Consider the following 19,590-nt stretch of genomic DNA (forward strand, 5'->3'; position numbering starts at 1 on the left):
TTCCAATGAGATATATCCAATTCACTTCTAATTATTACAATAAACATTGTGAGTTTGCAGCAAAATTAAATCGAAACGAACAAATCAGCTTTTCTTGCGATTTAATCCAATTCAGGTTCAGCCATACGAGAAAGGACATTGAGCGACAACATCACCTTTATTTCAATTACCATGGCTGCTTCTTCACGTGAGAGAGAAAGTGACTTAAAAAATTATGTGCCAAATGTAGGTGTAAATATGACGGAAAATTCTTGTCCTGTTTCATTCTGACTCAGTTCTGACTTAGTATGTATCAATGACAGCAATTCATTCTGACCAGCATGACTATTTATTGGAATTTTCTATTATTATAATTCTAGTGAAAGCAGAAACACAATGGCGTGGATTCGATTCCGCTCTGGAACTTTCTCATCAATGACTTTCACTACATGTAACCTGATGAGGTCACATGTCACCCCTCTACAAAATGTGCAGAGGAGACCGAGAGATTATGGTGGTGGGATATTACACCGCTGTACTCCACATTCACGGGTTCGAGTCATACTCTGGTTGCTAACTTTACGCGCCGCACTCGCAGTTTTTCTTTGCACATCACACCTCTGGTATACACTGGATCGAGAAACTTGTTCTTGACCTTCACTGCACGAGAGATTCAGGAATAATCGACACCACATTAAAGTCGAAATGAAGAGTGAGAGCAGTCATTCTATTCAATTGTAGACGAAATTGGTGTAATGAGAAGGAACACATTTTTCTTTCCGTCCTACACTCCATCTTGTCTTTCTATGAATTCCCATCGAAAGAAAGAGAAAAAGAAAACAAGAGATTGGGAGCACAAGTTTATCCAGTGGGGTTGTTCATGAGTATTTTAACCTAACACTTCACACAAAGATCTGATCAGTATTTCAAACAGTCACTCGGAATTGGAACCGCAGAAAATTTCTCCAATGAAATGAACCTTTCATTCTTCACCAATTTCTGCTGTGTGTGAATCATGCAACGATCCATCATCCAACGTGATCACTGACTGTGAGCGTGCCAACTGTATAAGATTTAGCAACTTCCTTCAGCAATCACAGCTTCTGTCATTTGTTGCCCCAGGTCACAGCACATTTCTTTTTCCTGTGTTTATGAGCTTTGTTCATAATCTGTCTGATCTGTTTAATAAACTTTTCCTGTCACTTCATCCCATCCCCTCACAGTTTTGAACTTATGAATAAAATAAGGCGTTAGATGAAATGTTAAACCAAGTGGAAGTATGCTATTCAGCCCAAGGAGTCTGCTCAACCATTCAACGAACTCATGGTTGATCTGATTTGGAGATGCCGGTGTTGAACTAAGTAAAATATCACACAACACGAGGTTAGAGTCCAGCAGGTTTACGTGGAAGCTCTAGCTTTCTGAGCGATGCTCCTTCATCAGGTGATAGTCACCTGACTATCACCTGATGAAGGAGTGTCGCTCCGAAAGCTAATGTGCTTCCAATTAAACCTGTTGGACTATAACCTAGTGTTGTGTGATTCTTCACATAGTTGGTCTGATAATCTTGAATTCCTTTCTGCTCATTTAGCTCGAAAAGTTTCATCACCTTTCTGATTAACTATCTGGCACAGTTTGAAAATACCCAACCACACAGTCTCAACAGCGGTTACTGGAAAATGCCACAGTTTCATAGACCCCTGAGCAAAGAACTTACTCCTCATTTCTGAATTAAATGGGCAATATCTAATTCTGAGATTATGTCCTCTTGTGCTCTCTTCAGAGCATAGGGCAAGCCAAATGCTCGTATCTACCCTGTCAAGATCCTACGACTATTGAACATTTATAATTGTTACTATGTAATTATAAATTTCCCCGACTCCTCCTTTGTTTGAAGGAGAATAATCCCAGCCTAACCAATTTTTCCACGAAGTTCTACTGTATTCAGAGTTAGCAACATGTTAGTAAGTCTGCGCTACCCCTTATAGCATCCTTACATATTATTAAGACAGGTGGAGAAATTTCAGCGAGGAAACGGGTTGAAATTTCAGGCGCAGACGGGAATTGAAACTTGAAATCAGAAAGCGATTAGAATCGGATTGACCCCCAGAAGGACTAAATACAGGAAAGATATCTCTGACAAATCAGAATCTAATCATGTTCGATTGACATTCAATGGCTTCAATGTTACTGAATTCCTCCGTGTAGTCGTCCTCGGAGCTAGTATTTAGGAAAAATGGAACCTGACCGCCCGTATAAAGAAGTTGACGACAAAAACCTGTCCGTGGGTCAACTTTGTTTGATTATTAACTCAACTCTTGTCTCCGTGAAGCCTACATCGTCCGCAACGCACAAATTAGATGTTTAGCAGAACTCTCTCCATTTGCCAAGGTGGGTGCAGCTTCAACACCACTGAAGGAACTGGACACCCTCCACGACAATGCAGTCACTTAACTGTATATTGTTCAACACCTGACTATTTATTCCCTTAACTGTTAAGGCACAATTGAAGCAGAGTGCACCACATAGAAGATTCACTGGAGTTAGTTATCGAGGCTTTGTTGACAGAACCTTCAAAGCTCAAAAACTGTACCGACCATAAGGACAAGTTAGAAGATGCGCTGAACCTTCACCATTTGCAAATTAGCGTCCAAGGCTCATACCAGCATGATTTGGAGAGGAATCAGTGGTAAATTCATTGAGTGGTGAAGTAGTTTGATGGGCAAAGATTTATACTTCAGCCCTCTATCTTTCATCTTTCAATGTTTAAAAAAATAGATTATTGCATAGACCAGACCTGTGCTCGTTCCTTTAGTTGTTTCCTAAACTGGCGGTTGCTAAAGATCGAATATCATCCACAGTCTGTGGTCAACAATAGAAAATATCCAAAACCCTCTCGAACAACTGATCTCCCTGTCCCTGTGTTCAGGGATCTGTGAATGCCCATTCCAAGATCTCTTTGTTCCTGTTCACCAATCAGAATCCTCACGGTTATTGTTACAACTCCCCAAATTCACCACCACTCATTGGTCTGGATTCAATTCCATTCACCATTTTGCCTTTCCACATGATGAATACATCCCTGCGGTCCCTGACATTATTCATCAGAGTCAACCACACGACTATGTATCGTCAGTAAACTTCTAAATCATGACTTCTAATAAAAAAGTTTGAATTATTGATCTACATCAGGAAACAGTGGTACTTCACTGGGAAAAAGCAACCAAACATGGTTCCTTTCTGCATGGGATGAACAACTCCAAGGGTTGCTAGCCCAGTATCTCGCCACTACATTTGCAGATGACACAAAGATTGGTGGAGTAGCCAGAAAACATAGAGGACAGTCAAAGAATGAAGCGGAATATGGATAGACAGAAGAGTTGAGCAGAGAAGTGGCAAATGGTGTTCCATCCAAGCAAATGTGAGGTGATGATTTAGGGAAGTCTAATTCCAGAGCCAAGTATACAGTAAATGGAAGAGCTTGGGTAAACTTGATGAGAAGAGAGATCTGGGAGTTCAGGTCCTTTGTACCCTGAAGGTGACTGCACAGGTGGATAGAGTGGTCAAGAAGGCATATGGCATGCTTGCCTTGACCGGATAGGGCATTGAGTATAAGAGCAGGCAAGCCCTGCTAAAATTGTACATGAGTTTGTTTCGGCCGCGTTTAGAATACTCTGTGCAGTTCTGGTCGCCAAAGTACCAAAATTATGTGGACGTTTAGGAGAGAATGAGGAGAAGGTTTACGCAGATGTTGCCTGGTATGGAAGATGCAATCTCTGAAGAGAGGTTGAGTCGATTACTTCTGCTTTCATTAGGCAAAAACGAGATTGAGGGGATCTGATTGAGGTCTACAATATCATGACGGGTACAGACAGGATGGATAGAGATAAGCTTTTTCCCAAGATGAGGGCTTCAATAATGAGAGGTCATGCATTCAATGAGAGGTGAAACTTTTAACGGAGATAGACATGGAAAGTATTTTACACAGAGGGTGGTAGGTGCTGGAATGCGTTGCCAGCAGAGGTAGTAGAGGCAGACATGATAGATTCATTTCAGGTGCGCCTGGACAGATGCATGAGTAAGTGAGAAGCAGAGGGATACAGATGCTTAGAAATTGGGCGACATGTTTAGTGAGTTGATTTGGACCGGCTCAGGTACGGCAAGGAAGAATCTAATGACTATTCTATATCCATTGACAATTGTTGAAAAAAAAATTCCAATGATGTCATTTCGGGATGGAATTTGCTATCCTTACTTGGTCTGGCCTGCATGTGGATGAGATTGATCGATTTCGACAAAACATTAAAGACTCGGGGGACAGTACAGGATATTGTCGAAAAGTATGCTTCAATAGCATTTTAGCTTAACATTGGCACAGCCGCCCATATCCAACCAGAAATGGGGGTAGGAATGTGTGCGCGGAGTTACTCTCTGGCTCCAGTGATGCAATAGGTGAGCATCCTGTCCTTCTGTGATGGGAAAGAGGCGCAAGACATTCCTCGGTTGAGTGTGCTCCCACTAAAGGGAATGGTTGTCTCCGTTGATACTATCATAGCGATTTCTGGCGCATCTTTTTAAGACAGCTGAGTGGCACAGGTGGAGCGTGTTGAGACCTTAACTTTGTAGTGATGGGTTTAAAACTGATTTTGCTGTTTGGATCTGTGTTTCCGACACTGGTGGTGGCAGCTATATTTGCTCGCATCAGCTCAGTATCAGTTTCTTCCACACAGTCAAGACTTCAACCAGGAGAAGGTGGTGTTGGGGTGATATATTAAACTAGTCATATTTGGGGGTTGGGACACGGAAACGGTGATGTTTACGTTCGATGATTAAAACATGAAATACAAGCCTGACCTCAGGAACAGAGATCATGACTTTAATTTCCTGCAATCCCATTCATTCACGTCCCTTTTGCAGGGGATTGAACCATCTTCAACCAGTCCTGCCTACGAGAGACTCCAGGAGCAGAAAAACATGAGCTGACCCTTAATTCAAGAATCCCCACCGCGTGGGGAAGCAGTCTAATCGGCCCTTCCAGTCCACACGGTCCATCCGAAGCGCATCCCACCAGACCCCACGGTATTCCCTGTCCCATAAGCCTGCATTTCCCATTGTTGATCCCTGTAACTGGCACATCTTTGGTCAGAGGGAGAAATAAAAACGCAAACACACAGAGAATGTGCAGACTGCCCACAGACAGACACCCGAGGCTGGGATCGCACCCGGGTTTGTAGTGGAGCCAGACAGCAACAAACAAGGGGCGAAGAATAAATGTTGTCCTAACCAGTGATAATCACACCCTGTGGGTGAATGAGGAAGAATAAAAAAAATTCACAACATGGAAAACAGGATTTGTATCTGTGTGGACACAAGTTGAAAGGATCGTTCACCCTGGGTTGTAAAAAGGACACTGATACCACAGAGAAAGCAAGGCAATGTGGGAACTGCTGGAAGCGATTCAATTAACCACAGAAATGGAATATCATTTAACCAGTAACACTGGGGAGAGGCCGTTCACCAGTCCCGTGTTTGGGAAGGGATCACTGAGCAAAACAACCTCCGGAGACTCCAACAGGATTACATATCCCATCAGGTGTTCGATTATGATGTCAATGCGCATTTAATCCCAACCAGCCGCCTGCTCCAGAGCGTCAATCAGACTCATACAACATGTAAACAGGCCTGTTAGTCCAACCGATCCATGCTGAACATACTGCCAAACTAACCCATTCCCATCTGCCTCCTCCTGTACCCGCTGAGTGGTTATAATGCCCTTGTAGTTTTATTACTGTGTTGTTAATCCAAAACCCAGGTAATATTTTGGGGACAAAGAGTTCAGGTCCTGGCATGACAGATAGTGGAGTTTGAATTCAATAAGCACCTGGAATTGAAGAGTCTCGTGATGACCTGAGTCAGTTGTTTGGAAAATCCCATCTGATTCACTCATGCCAGTTCGGGATACAAACTGTCATATTCATCTGCTCTGTCCCACAGGAGACTCCAGATGGATAATACCGTGGTTGACTCTTAAATGCCCTCTGGGATATAACTGACATACTCAGCATGAATAAATTTATTTTAACAATCCGAATTTCCCATTCATGTTTGGAATTAATTGTCCATTAAATGTTGCAAACATACCCTCATCCATCACTTCCTCGGCAAGTTAATTACACACGTAAAACACATTCCCTTTAAAAATGCCGCACATGTCTTTTTTTAAAAATCTCTCTTTTCATCTTAAACATATGCCCTCTCGTCTTGAAATTCCCCTCCTAGGAAAAGGCCGCTATCGTTAACTCAAAACTTGACTCTCAATAATTCATAAACTTCTGTCAGGTCGCCGTTCAAACCCCTAACCTAGAGTGAAAACAGTCTCAACTGGGAGAAAGTGAGAACTGCAGATGGGAGATCAGAGTCGAGAGTGTTGTGCTGGGAAAGCACAGCAGATCAGGCAGCATTTGAGGAGCAGGACAATCGACGTTTCGGGGAAGAGCCTAATGAACGACACTTGTGTGAAAAAATGATTCTCCTGCTCCTCGGATGCTGCCTTACCTGATGTGGTTTTCCAGCACCCCAATCTCGAATCTGAAAATAGTCTCAACCTATCCAGCCTTTCATTATAACTCAAAACGTCCACTAGCAACAAGCGTGCACACCTTTTGTGAACCTATTCAAGCTGAATAATATCATTCCCACAACTGGGCGACCAGAACTGGACATAATATTCCAGAAGAGGCCGCATCAATGTCCTGCAAAACTTCAACATAACTTGCCAACTGCTGTACACAAATGACTGATCAATGAAGGGAAGTCGGTTAAATGCCTTTGAACCATCTTGTCTGTTGGTAATGCAAAGTACAAGGAATTATGTACCTGCACACTGAGCTTCCATGCTCTCCAACATTACGCAAAGCCATACTCTTTTTGTTGGACCAAAATGCAATACATTCCGTTTATCCAGATTGAACTCCATGTTACATTTTTCAGTACAACGACTCATTGGATTAAGATCCTTTTGAAACTTAGATAATCTTCATCACTGTCTCCAATACTGGTATCGCCTGCAAACCTCCGAAGCATGCCTGCAGTGAGTTCCACTGTTTTCTCATTTAGATCAATGATTCATATTTACTTGGAGTTGCCGTGATTTAGCAGTGTGCAGATCACACAACAGTTAGTCATGCAATTAACCATGAGGAAGAAAGCCACAGACTGCTGGGAGATATTAAACAATTGGAAATAAAAATGGTGAAAGCAATTCATTCCAGGGAAGTGGGTGATAGTGAAGCAAAATTAAACTTCAAACCAGCTGCCCCCGCTACAGTTGTGGCACTCAGCTGTCTCAGCAAGATGCACTGTAGATTGCTGTTATTATAATCGGGAACAGATTTTCCCCTCTGCCCCGCCTTTGACCAGAAGCACACCCAACCTCGGAATTGCTTGCGCCTCGAAACCATCATAGAAACACCGTGCATTCTCCAGTTGCGTCACTTGAGCCATCGAGTATCTCTGCAACCTCATTCCCATCTTGATTTCAAGTTGGTTATTCGCGACTGCGCCACTCATTTCCTCTGATTCTGGGACTGGGAACTCGGACTGTGTGGCAGCAGTGGTTACTGCCTTGTGTGGGGAAACTTGAGAAGTAACCGATGGTAAACTGCATTGCTATTGAACTATATATTTCAACAAAAGCTTGGGAAAAACAATGACTGTAGATGCTGGAAACCAGATTCTTGATTAGTGGTGCTGGAGGAGCACAGCAGTTCAGGCAGTATCCGAGGAGCAGTAAAATCGACGTTTCGGGCATAAGCTCGTCATCAAGAATACAGGCAAAGATTCTGAAGGGTGGAGAGATAAGTGAGAGGAGGGTGGGGGTGGGGAGAAAGTAGCACAGAGTACAATAGGTGAGTGGGGGAGGGGATGAATGTGATAGGTCGGGGTGAGGGTGGAATGGATAGGTGGAATAGATGATAGGCAGGTAGGACAAGTCAGGACAAGTCATGGGGACAGTGCTGAGCTGGAAGTTTGGAAATGGCGTGAGGTGGGGAAGGGGAAATGAGGAAACTGTTGAAGTCCACATTGATGCCCTGGGGTTGAAGTGTTCCGAGGCGGAAGATGAGGCGTTCTTCCTCCAGGTGTCTGGTGGTGAGGGAGCGGCGATGAAGGAGGCCCAAGACCTCCATGACTTCGGCAGAGTGGGAGCGAGAGTTGAAATGTTGGGGCACAGGTCTGTGTTGTTGATTGGTGTGCGTGTCCCAGAGATGTTCCCGAAAGCGCTCTGCTCAGAGGCGCCCAGTCTCCCCAATGTACAGGAGATCGCATCGGGAGCAACGGATACAATAAATGATATTGGTGGATGTGCAGGTAAGAAAAGCTGTACTGTCCCCGGAATCTTTGTTGTTTTGGAGAAATCTATTCATCTCAGCCCGAAACACATTAATGATGGAATCAACGCAGCCACTGGGGGAACCGATGTTAAACGGTCAGTCCATTCTGAGTTCCCACATATCTGCTACTGTTCGCTGAGCACTGATTTTGTGCATTTGGTGCTCTGCCTAACATTCCTTATGATACTGCATTTATTAGGTGCGTTTGCTGTGTTCGTCTGTGGGTCGCCATGATCGTATAGTGGTTAGTATTCTGTGTTGTGGCCGCAGCAACAGCGGTTCGAATCCCAGTCACGGCCGTAATTGCGCTGTATCACAGTCTTTTGTGAAACACAAAGGAATCAGTTGTTTTAAAGTTTTGATTTTCTCCAACGTGATGTTTCTTCCTTCAAGCTCTGCTCGCTCACATCTCTGTGTTTCATATGTCAGAATTCAAATCCACCCGTTCTCAGAGATTTCTTCCCTCCTCCGATCACTAACCGAACTTTCCATCCCATCCCCGCATTTCATTCATTTGGAGATGCCGGTGTTGGACTATGGAGTACAAAGTTAAACATGACCCAACACCAGGTTATGGTCTTACAGGTTTAATTGAAGCACTAGCTTTTGGAGCGCTGCTCTTTCATCATGTGTTTGCGGAGTCATTTCCTATTTCACTAAGCTATTGCAGAATCTAATACAGACTCTCCCATTGATACCGATCAGTCTGTGTGGCTGGGGTCACTGTTGCTGGGTGAACGTGCCCCAACCCCACCATCGGGACCTGCGGACCATTTGATCCATTTGGTTACCACTGTTGTGAGATCAATACACATGTAGTAGATTTTACTGATATGGACCAGATATTATTGGGGGGGGTGGGGTCAAGCTCAGGAAAACGTCACAGAACAGTATCGGGGAAAAGCGACTTTATTGGATAAGATCAGATTCACTGATTTTCTGCAATGCCCGAGCACGATTATCACTGAACACTGGTCTGTTTATTCAGACACCACGGACTCGGGTTTGACTCCGACCATGCTCGGTGGTAGAATTGGGATTCAATAAATATCTGGAATTACGAATCTAATAACTCCTATAAATCCGCGGCCAATTGTTGAAAACAACAAAACCATCTGACCTCATTTAAGGAATGTAACTGCCATTCTTACCTGTTTGAGCCTCCATGTGACTCCAGACTCACTACAATATGGTTGAGTTTCAAATGCCCGCTCTGCAATTAGGGATACCAATCAATACTGCCGAGCCAGCGACGCCCTCATACTGTAACAGAATAGAAAATAAGTTCATTCGGCCCTAGCTAGATTACTGCGTGCAGTTCTGCAATTCAGAGTACTGCATGGATGTGATCGCACTGGGAACGTTGCAATAGAGATTCACTGGGATATTGTCTGGGCTGAAGAGTTTCAGTTGTGAGGAGAGATTGGACAGACGGGTTGTTTGTCACCGAGCAGAGGAGATTGGAGAAGTCATGACTGAGATGTACTTAATAATGAGCGATATGGATAGGATAGACTGAAAGAATTGTTTCTAATTGATGGAGAGATCGAACACTGGGGCCAAGAGATTTCGGGAAAAGGCAGAAAGGTTTGAGTAGATTTGCGGAAAGGGTCAGAGAGGCGGAAATCATTCTAACCTTAGAAAAAAATTGAGATGTTAATTTGTGATGCCAAAACATGTAAGATTATGGGCTAAACGATGGAATACTTGATTCAGATCGTTAAGCAGTTGTGTTTGACAAGCGCGGCCACAACAGGCTGAAGGGTCTCCTTCGATGTTGTTGTCCTCCACAGTATCGTGGTTAGTGTCCCCTCCTGTCACAGGGCTCAATTCTCCGCTGGGGGCATCGTAAAGGTTTTAAACCTGTCGCTCTGTTCACCAGTGAAGTTTATTAATTCCTGGCCTTGCATTCTCGATGGGACATGTCACAGGAAGGACAGTGCTGTCTGAATCAGCGTGGGGAAGGTCTGCAGCTCCTGGGGAGAGAGAGTGTCAGTGACAGTGCAAACACGTAACTTCAGCCAACTGCACATTGTGTTTGTGTTGCAATGAAAACCATTTTCTAGAGTTGTTCCTGACTGATATGTTTATTTAAAGCAGGAATCTGAGGAAGAAAAGAGCAAACCCATTCAGACCTGAGTGCAGAAACATTTCCAGCAGCACTCATGAGGTTGTCCAGCGCAGGACCGCGTTTGTATGGATTGAATTCAGGTTGCTGGGCGCAGCTTGCTTTCACTCGGCTGAGTTACCAGTGTGTAAATGATACAGATTGTCTTCACTATGATGGTCCATTTGCTCAGTGGTTTGTACTGCTGTTAAGTCTGTAGGTTTGGTAGATTGGTCATGTTAAATTGCGCTGATGTGTCCAGGGAGTGAATTCTGTAAGTTAAGTGAATTAGCCATGGGTAACGCAGTGATAAGGTCAGCAGTCACACGTTGCTAGGTTTTATTCCAACAGGTTTATTTGAAATCACAATCCAGAGACCTGCGGGGATAGAGACGGGAGCTAGGTCTGGTTGAGATGCTGTTCGGAGTCTCCCTACAGACTCGATTGGCTGAACTGCATTTTCTGCATTGTAGGGGGAATCTGTGATTCTATCAGAAGGACACTGCCAGCGTTTACTGGCCCGTTAAGACATTAGAGACGATACTGACGGCGTTTAGTGTGGATGGACTTTTAATTTTTTGTTTTAAAAAATTTGACACTGAACCAAGGAAAACAGAATGTAAGATTTCCAGAGTAGGTGAGGTTTGGAGAGAGTAAATATGTGGTAAATTCACTCTTTCAAGTTCGTACATTTCTGAACGTCAGGCTTTCAAAACCATCGATGTAGGACAAATAAATGATGGGAGCAGAATTTCTGTCACTCAGACAATCCGTTTCCAAAATATTTGGAAAGGCACATTTAGAGACACACAAGCAGTGAGTTTCACCAGGAGAGAGACAGCCTGTGGCCAGGTAAAAGTGTAAAAGTGGGGTGTGGTAGATTGGTACAGTGGGGTAGAAGGTGCGAGGAAACAATATCTAATTTGGACGACTTCACATGCAAAGAAATATCGGAAACCTCTGCAGCTGTGTAAGATTCAGCAATAAAAAACCTCAGAGTTTTGAAAGATTTCTATGAATTTTCCACATGAAGCATTATCAATGGAACTGAGCAGATTTGGCATATTGTAAAGGCAAACTATTCCATAATGAATAGGAAGTGACCCGTCTCTTAGAGATCGATTTCCTGCTTTAATCCCATGGTTTAAAGGTGGGAGGACGTTCGCCATGATGTTGGGTTCATTTGACACCCACTGAAATCAGCCAAAGTAACTGAGCATCAAAACTGGCATCTTGTTTTGTAGTTCAACCTTCTGTTTTTCTCATCAGCATTTTCTTTAAGCTGAAATAAATTCGGAGCAATATTGAATGCAACATTTAACATTCCAATCACATAAATCCAATTCAATTCCGATCATTGGAATGAACAGAGTGAAGTTGCAGCAAAATTAATAAAATGAAACGAACAAAACTGCATTTCCGGGAATTTTACCCAGTTCAGATTCAGCCATATGAGAAAGACCATCGAGCTAAAACATCACCTTCACTTCTCTCTCCATATATAGTTTTTCACGTGAGAGAGAAACTATCTGAAGAAATTATGCATCAAGACGAAATGTGCGTGTGAATGTGACGGGATTTTCATGCTTGCTGGGTCATTCTGAGACAGTTCCGACTCGAAATAAATCAAGGACAAGATATTCCTTCCAAGGACGAGGTCAATCCCTTGGGTTTTGCTGGTATTATTATTCTGCTGAAAGCAGAAACATAATGGCGTGGAGTCCATTCCGCTCAGGAAATTTCTTATCCCCTCGGTGCACCATATGTGATCTTGACGGGGTCACATGTGAGCGCCTTTGCAATGGGCTGTAGTCTCCCAGGAGTTCAGGCGACGGGTTGTTCTTCCATTGTGCTGGTGTGGATTTGAATCCTACTCTGGCTGTTACTTCTATGAAACGCAGCTGTGGTTTCCCTTTGTGCCTCGCATCTTTAGGATACATTGGATGGAGAATCTTCCTCTTGCCCTTCATTGCACCAGAGAATTGTGATAAATCGATACCTCATCAAAGTCGAAGTAGAGCAATTTGGTTCTGTTGTAAGTTACATTGGGATAATGAAAAGTTGGGCAAACGTTTCTATTCTCTTTTCATTCTATCTTGACTTTCTATGAATTTACATCGAATGAAAGGGGAACAAATAAGGAGAGTTCGGGTGCAATAGTTTATCCAGTGGGCTTGTGAAGTTTAGTGTAATACACCACACAAAGTTCTGATCAGTATTTTAAACAGTCAGTTGAATTGGAACCGCAGAAAACTTTTCCAATGAAACGAACCTTTCATTCTTTCACAACCTTTTGCTGTGTGAATCATACCGCGACCATCATCCATCGTGATCACCAAGTTGGCAACAATATTAGATCTACCAATTTTCTTTAGCAATCACAACATGTGCACATACCCATCTGCGGTGTGCACAGTGCCATTTGTTGTCTCCAGGCCACAGCACATTTCTTGTTTATGAACTTATGAGCCTAGTTCCTGATCTGTCTGATCAGTTTGAAAACCTTTTCTATCTCTTCATCCCATCCTTTTAGAATTCTAAAGATATCAATGAAATAAGGCGTTAGACCAAATGATGTAGGATTGGAAGTCGGCCATTCAGCCCCTCGAGTCTGCTCCACCATTCAACGAACTAATGGCTGATCTGATAATCCTCAACTCCATTCTCCAGCATTGCCTCGACAAAGCTTCATCGCCGTTATGGTTAAATATCTGTCTGGCACAGTTTGAAAATACACAACAACTCAGCCTCAAGAACAATTTCGACAAGGAGTTCTACCGATTCATTAGCCCCTGAGCAAAGAAATTACCCCTCAGTCCTGAATTAAATCGGCAATACCTAATTCTGAGTTCATGTCCTCTGGTGCTCTCCTCATACCAGAGGGTGAACCACCAGCCCGTAACTACCCTGTCAATGAATATTGAACGATTATAAATGTTATTATGTTTCCAGGAGAATAATCCCAGCCTAACCAATCATTCCAAGAACCTACATTTTCTCCAGTGTTGGCAACATGTCCGTAAATCTCTGCTGTCCCTGCAGCGTCCTTACATATTATGAAGGCAGGTGGAGACATTTATGCAAAGAAACGGTTGAAATTTCAAGCACAGACGGGAACTGGATCTTCAAATCAGACAGCGACTGGAATCAGATCGGTCCACACAAGGACGAAATAGAGTAATGATCACTCTCACAAATGAGAAACTAATCATATCGCATTGACTTCAATAACTTTACTGTCAACAAATTACCCCATGTAATTGTCCACAGAGCTATTATTTCGGGGGAAAACATATAGAATCTGGATACATAAACACTTTGACAACAACAACATGTTCTTGAGACATTCTTTTGATTATATACTCAACTCATTCCTCCGTGAATCCTACATCGTTGGCAAGGCACAAATGAGACGAGTAACATAACTCTCTCCATTTGCCTAGATGGGTGTATCTTCAATAACACTTGAGGAACTGGACACCGTCCACAACAATGCAGTCACTTGAATGTACCCTCTTCAACACCTACAATATTCATTCCCTTCACCGTTAAGTCACAATTACAGCAGAGTGCACCAACTACAAGATGCACTGCAGTAAGTCATTCGGGCATGTTTGACAGAACCTTCAAAGCACAACAGCTGTATTAACGACAAGGACAAGTTTGGATGATGCAATTAAATGCCACCATTTGCAAGTTCCCTTCAAGGCCCATAGCACCCTGACTTGGAAAGGAATCAGTGAGAAACTCATTGGTGAAACGGTCTTGATGGGCAATGTTGCATACTTCAGCCTTCCATCTTTTATCTTCCAATTTTAAGAAAAATGTTGATTTCTGCTGTGACCAGAGTTGTGCTCAGTCCTTTAGCTGATCCCTAAACTGGTGGTTGCTAACGTTCTGCTATCATCCACAGCCTGTGGTCAACAATAGAAAATATCCGAAAACCCACTCAAGCAACTGACTCCCCTCAAGATTAGAGTGGTGTTGGAGAAGCACAGCAGGTCCGTCAGCATTTGAGGAGCAGGAAAAATGGACGTTTCAGCCAAAAGCCCTTCATCAGGAATGAGACTGGGAGCATATGGGATGGAGAGATAAATGGGAAGGATGTGGGGCTGGGGAGAAGGTAGCTGAGAGTGCTGTAAGTGGATGCAGGCGGGGGGTGAACATGAAATGTCAGAGAAGAAGGTGGAGTGGATAGGTGGGATTGAAGATGCACAGTTGGGGCAAGTCTTTCGGATAGTGTTGAGCTGGAAGGTGGGAACTGGGGTTAGGTAGGGGGACGGCAAATGAGGCAACGGGTGAAGTCCAAATTGATGCCATTGGTTTGAAAGTTCCCCAGGCGTATGATGAAGCTTTCTTCCTCCAGGCATCGGTTCATGAGGCAGTGGCGATACAGGGGGTCAGGACCTGCATGTCCTCGGGAGAGTGGAGGATAGTTGAATTGTTTGGCCATGGGTCACTGGGGTTGATTCTTGCGGGTATCCTGTAAATATTCGCGGAAGTGCTCTGTGAGAACACATCTCCTCTCTACAACTAAGAGGGGACCACACTGGGAGGAACGTATGCAAGAACTGACATGTGTGGAAGTGCAGGAGAAACTTTGATGGATGTGGAGGCCTCCATTTGAGCCTTGGACAGAGGTGGGGAGGTCGATGTGGATGCAGGTTTTGCAATTGCTGCAGTGACAGGGGAAGTTGCCAAGTGGGAAAGGTGGGTCATTGGAGGGCGTGGCCTTGACCATGTAGTCCCAGAGCGAATGGTCTTGGCGGAAAGTGGATAGGGGTTGGGAGGGGAACATATGTTGTGGTTCTGATAGCCAAGCTGGGAATTTGTCTTGCAAACGTTTCGTCCCCTGTCTAGGGGACATCCTCAGTGCTTGGGAGCCTCCTGTGAAGCGCTTCTGTGCAGTTTCTTCCGGCATTTATACTGGCCTGTCTCTGCCGCTTCCGGTTGTCAGTTTGAGCTGTCCGCTGTAGTGGCCGGTATATTGGGTCCAGGTCGATGTGTTTGTTGATAGAGTCTGTGGGTGAGTGCCATGCCTCCAGGAATTCCCTGGCTGTTCTCTGTTTGGCGTGTCCTATAATGGTAGTGTTGTCCCAGTCGAATTCATGTTGCTTGTCATCTGTGTATGTGGCTACTAAGGATAGCTGGTTGTGTCGTTTCGTGGCAAGTTGGTGGTCGTGTATACGGGTCGTTAACTGTCTTCCTGTTTGTCCGATGTTGTGTTTTGTGCAGTCCTTGCATGGGATTTTGTACACTACATTAGTTTTGCTCATTTTGGGTATCGGGTCCTTCATTCTGGTGAGTTGTTGTCTGAGAGTGGCTGTTGGTTTGTGTGCTGTTATGAGTCCTAGTGGTTGCAGTAGTCTGGCTGTCAGTTCAGAAATGCTCCTGATGTATGGTAGTGTGGCTAGTCCTTTGGGTTGCGGCATGTCCTCGTTCCGTTGTCTCTCCCTTAGGCATCTGTTGAAATTGTGACGGTATCCATTGTGGCGAATACCTTGTATAGGTGTTCCTCTTCCACTTTTTGCAGTTCTGGTGTGCTGCAGTGTGTTGTGGCCCTTTTGAATAGTGTCTTAATGCAACTTCGTTTTTGTGTGTTGGGGTGGTTGCTTTCATAGTTTAGGACTTGGGTTGTGTGTGTGGCTTTCCTGTAAACCTTTGTGGTGAATTCTCCGTCTGGTGTTCTCTGTACCATCACGTCTAGGAATGGGAGAGACAACAGTTAACGACCCGTATACATGAGTACCAACTCGCCACGGAACGACACGACCAGCTATCCTTAGTAGCCACACACACAGACGACAAGCAACATGAATTCGACTGGGACAACACTACCATTACAGGGGAAGCCAAACAGAGAACAGCCAGGGAATTCCTAGAGGCATGGCACTCATCCACAGACTCTATCAACAAACATATCGACCTGGACCCAATATACCGGCCACTACAGCGGTCAACTCGAACTGACAACTGGAAGCAGCAGACACAGGCCAGTATAAATGCCGGAGGAAACAGCACAGGAGCGCTTCACAGCAGGCTCCCAAGCACTGAGGATGTCACCTAGACAGGGGACGAAACGTTTGCAAGACAAATTCCCAGCTCGGCGAACAGAACCACAACAACAACCCGAGCTACAAATCTTCTACCAAACATTGAAAGGGAACATATCCCTGGTGTTAGAATCCGTTTAGAGGTGGCGATACTGTCAGTGGATGGTGTGATTTATGCAGAGGTTGGAGGGCTAGAAGATAAGGACCAGGGAGTTTCTGTCCTTGTTGTGGTTGGACGTGTGGGGTTCATGGGCGGAGGTACGGCACATGGATGAGGTGCGTTGGAGGGCATCTTCAACCACATCGGAGGGGAAATTCCTGTCTTTAAAGATGGAGGCTATCTGGTGTGTTCTGTGATGGAGCTGGACCTTGGGGAGCAGATGCGATTGAGGTGGAGGAATTGGGAATACAGGATAACATTTGCTCAAGAGGTGGTGTGGGAGGAGGTATAATCCAGACAGCTGTGGGGATCAGTGGGTTTGTAAAAGGTGTCAGCAACACTGACCTCGAGGGATATATTTCCTGCCCCACCCTATCCACTTTTCACAAAAACTGCTTCCTCCACGACTACCTAGTCACGTCCAAGCCGTCCAATGACCCATCCTCCCCTCGTGGCACCTTCCCTTGCCACCACAGGAATTGCAAAACCTGTACCAACATCTTCCCTCTCACATCCTTCCAAGGCTCCAATGAGCCTTCCACATCCATCAAATGTGCACTTCCACACCAGTCATTTATTGCATCTGTTGCTCGCGATGCGGTCTCCTCTACATTGGGGCCAACAGACACCTTCTCGCAGAGCGCTTCAGAGAACTTTTCCAGGGCACTCGCAACATTCAACCCCAATGCCCCATGACCAAAAACATCAACTACCCCCCCCCCCACGACTGTCCCAAGGACATGCAATTCCTGGGTCTCCTCCACTGACATTCCCTCACCACTGGACGCCAGATCTTCCACCTCGGGACCTTTCAACACCAGGGCATCAACTTGGTCTTCACCAGTTTCCTCATCTCCCCACGCCCACCTCATCCGAGTTCCAACTTTCTAACTTAGCACCATGCTACTGACCTGTCCCACCTGTCTGTCTTCCTTCCTACCTATCCACTCCACCCTCTTCTCCGACCTATCACCTTTCACCCCATCTCCATCCACCTCTTGCACTCTCAGCTAAATTCTTCCCAGAACCATCCTCCGTTTATCTCTCCACCCTCGAGGCTCCCAGCTTTATTCCTGATGAAGGGCTTTTTCCCGAAACGTTTTTTTTTTCTGCAAATCGGATGGTGCCTGACCTGCTGTGCTTCTTCAGCACCCGTCCAATCTTGATTCTGATTTCCAGCAGCTGCAGTACGCACTTCCGTCCATCTGATTCCTCCTCCATTGATCTTGAATAGGCCGTTGCTAAAGTTCCACCATCGTTTCCCTGCTCTTATATTCCTAGCTGCGGTCAAGAACAGAAAGTATCTCCAACCCCTCGAGACCACTTGATCCCTTGTCCAATCACCTTCAAATATTGTTGAATGTCTTCTCCAATTTCTCTTTTATTACTTTAAACCACTCAGTATTCACACATTTATCATTGTTCCTCCCCAAATTCATTAATTATCACCCACTTCACTGGATTGAATTCCTTCCAGCACATTTTCTTGCCAATTGTTTCCAATCTCCCTGCAGTCCATGGCTTTCTTCCTCATGGTTAACGACATGACTAATTGTTACCTGATTTTCAAACTGCGAAATGATGGCCACGACAAATAAGTATAAATCATTGACCTATATGAGAAAAGAATGGAATTCATAGAAGCCAAGGTTCGTAAGCTTGGAGAGGACACCAGAATTGGAGACTGTAAAGAAGGTAATCTAAGTTTCCAGAAGGATCTTAATCCAATGCGTCTTTGGGCTGAAATATTTTACATAGAGTTCAATCTGGATAAATGGAAGGTATTGCGTTTTGCTACATCAAATAAGAGAAGGGTTTATACAATTAGTGCTAGGGCGTTGCATAATGTTGTGGAAAACGGAGGCCAGGGATGCAGTTAAATATTTCTTTTTAGTTTGCTTCACATATAGACAGAATAGTTAATAAAAAATTGTCATCCTGCCTGCGTTGCACAGTCCTTTGAGCGTAGGAGATAGTACGTCATGTTGAATGGAATAGGTCATTGTGTGAGGCCTCTTCTGGAGTACTGTGTCCAGTTCTTGTCGCCCAGTAATAGCAAGGACATTATTCAGCTGGAGTAGGTTTAGAAGACGTGTATCAGCATATTGGTAGTGGGGAAGTTTTGAGTTACAACGAAAGGCTGGATAGGCTGAGAATATTTTCACACGTGAACTGGAGTTTGAAAGGCGACCTGATAGAAATTTATAAATCATTGAGAGTTCGAATAGAATTAACTTTAACTGTCTTTTCTCAAAGCAGTGACACTTCAAGACGAGAGGGTAAATGTTTCAGGTGAAAAGAGAGCTATTTAAAATAAGACATGAGAGGCTGTTTTTAACAGAGGATGGTTTATGTGTGCAATTCACTTCCTGAGGCAGTGATGAATGAAAGTACATTTACAATATTTACAGGATATTTGGATCGATAAATGCATTGGAAAGTTTCCGTGGGATTAGAAAAAAGCTATTCATTTATGCCTCGTCCATTATTTATTGCCCAGAGGGTAGTTCAGTATCAACCACGATATTATGGATCTGGAGCCATATACCAGACCAGAGAAGTATGGCTGTTTCCTTCCCTATTAGGCAGTAGTGAATCAGATCTACAACAACTGATTCAACATCATCATTAGACTCTTCAACTCGAGATATTTATTGAAATAAAATTCCAACATCTGCCATGCCAGGATTTGAACCGGTGCCCATAGAAGTATAGCTGGACATTCATATGAACAATGCAGTAATAATATCACAAGGGCATTATTAACCCTCAGCAGTTACAAGAGCCGTCAGATGCGACTCGTTTAGTTTGGCATTATGTTCAGTATGAGCTGGTAGGACTGAAAGGCCTGTTTTCATGTTGCGTGAGTCTATGACTTTGACGCTATGAAACCGGCAGCTG

Source organism: Chiloscyllium punctatum, chromosome 31 (assembly GCF_047496795.1).
Source record: "Chiloscyllium punctatum isolate Juve2018m chromosome 31, sChiPun1.3, whole genome shotgun sequence".
Classification (NCBI taxonomy): domain Eukaryota; kingdom Metazoa; phylum Chordata; class Chondrichthyes; order Orectolobiformes; family Hemiscylliidae; genus Chiloscyllium; species Chiloscyllium punctatum.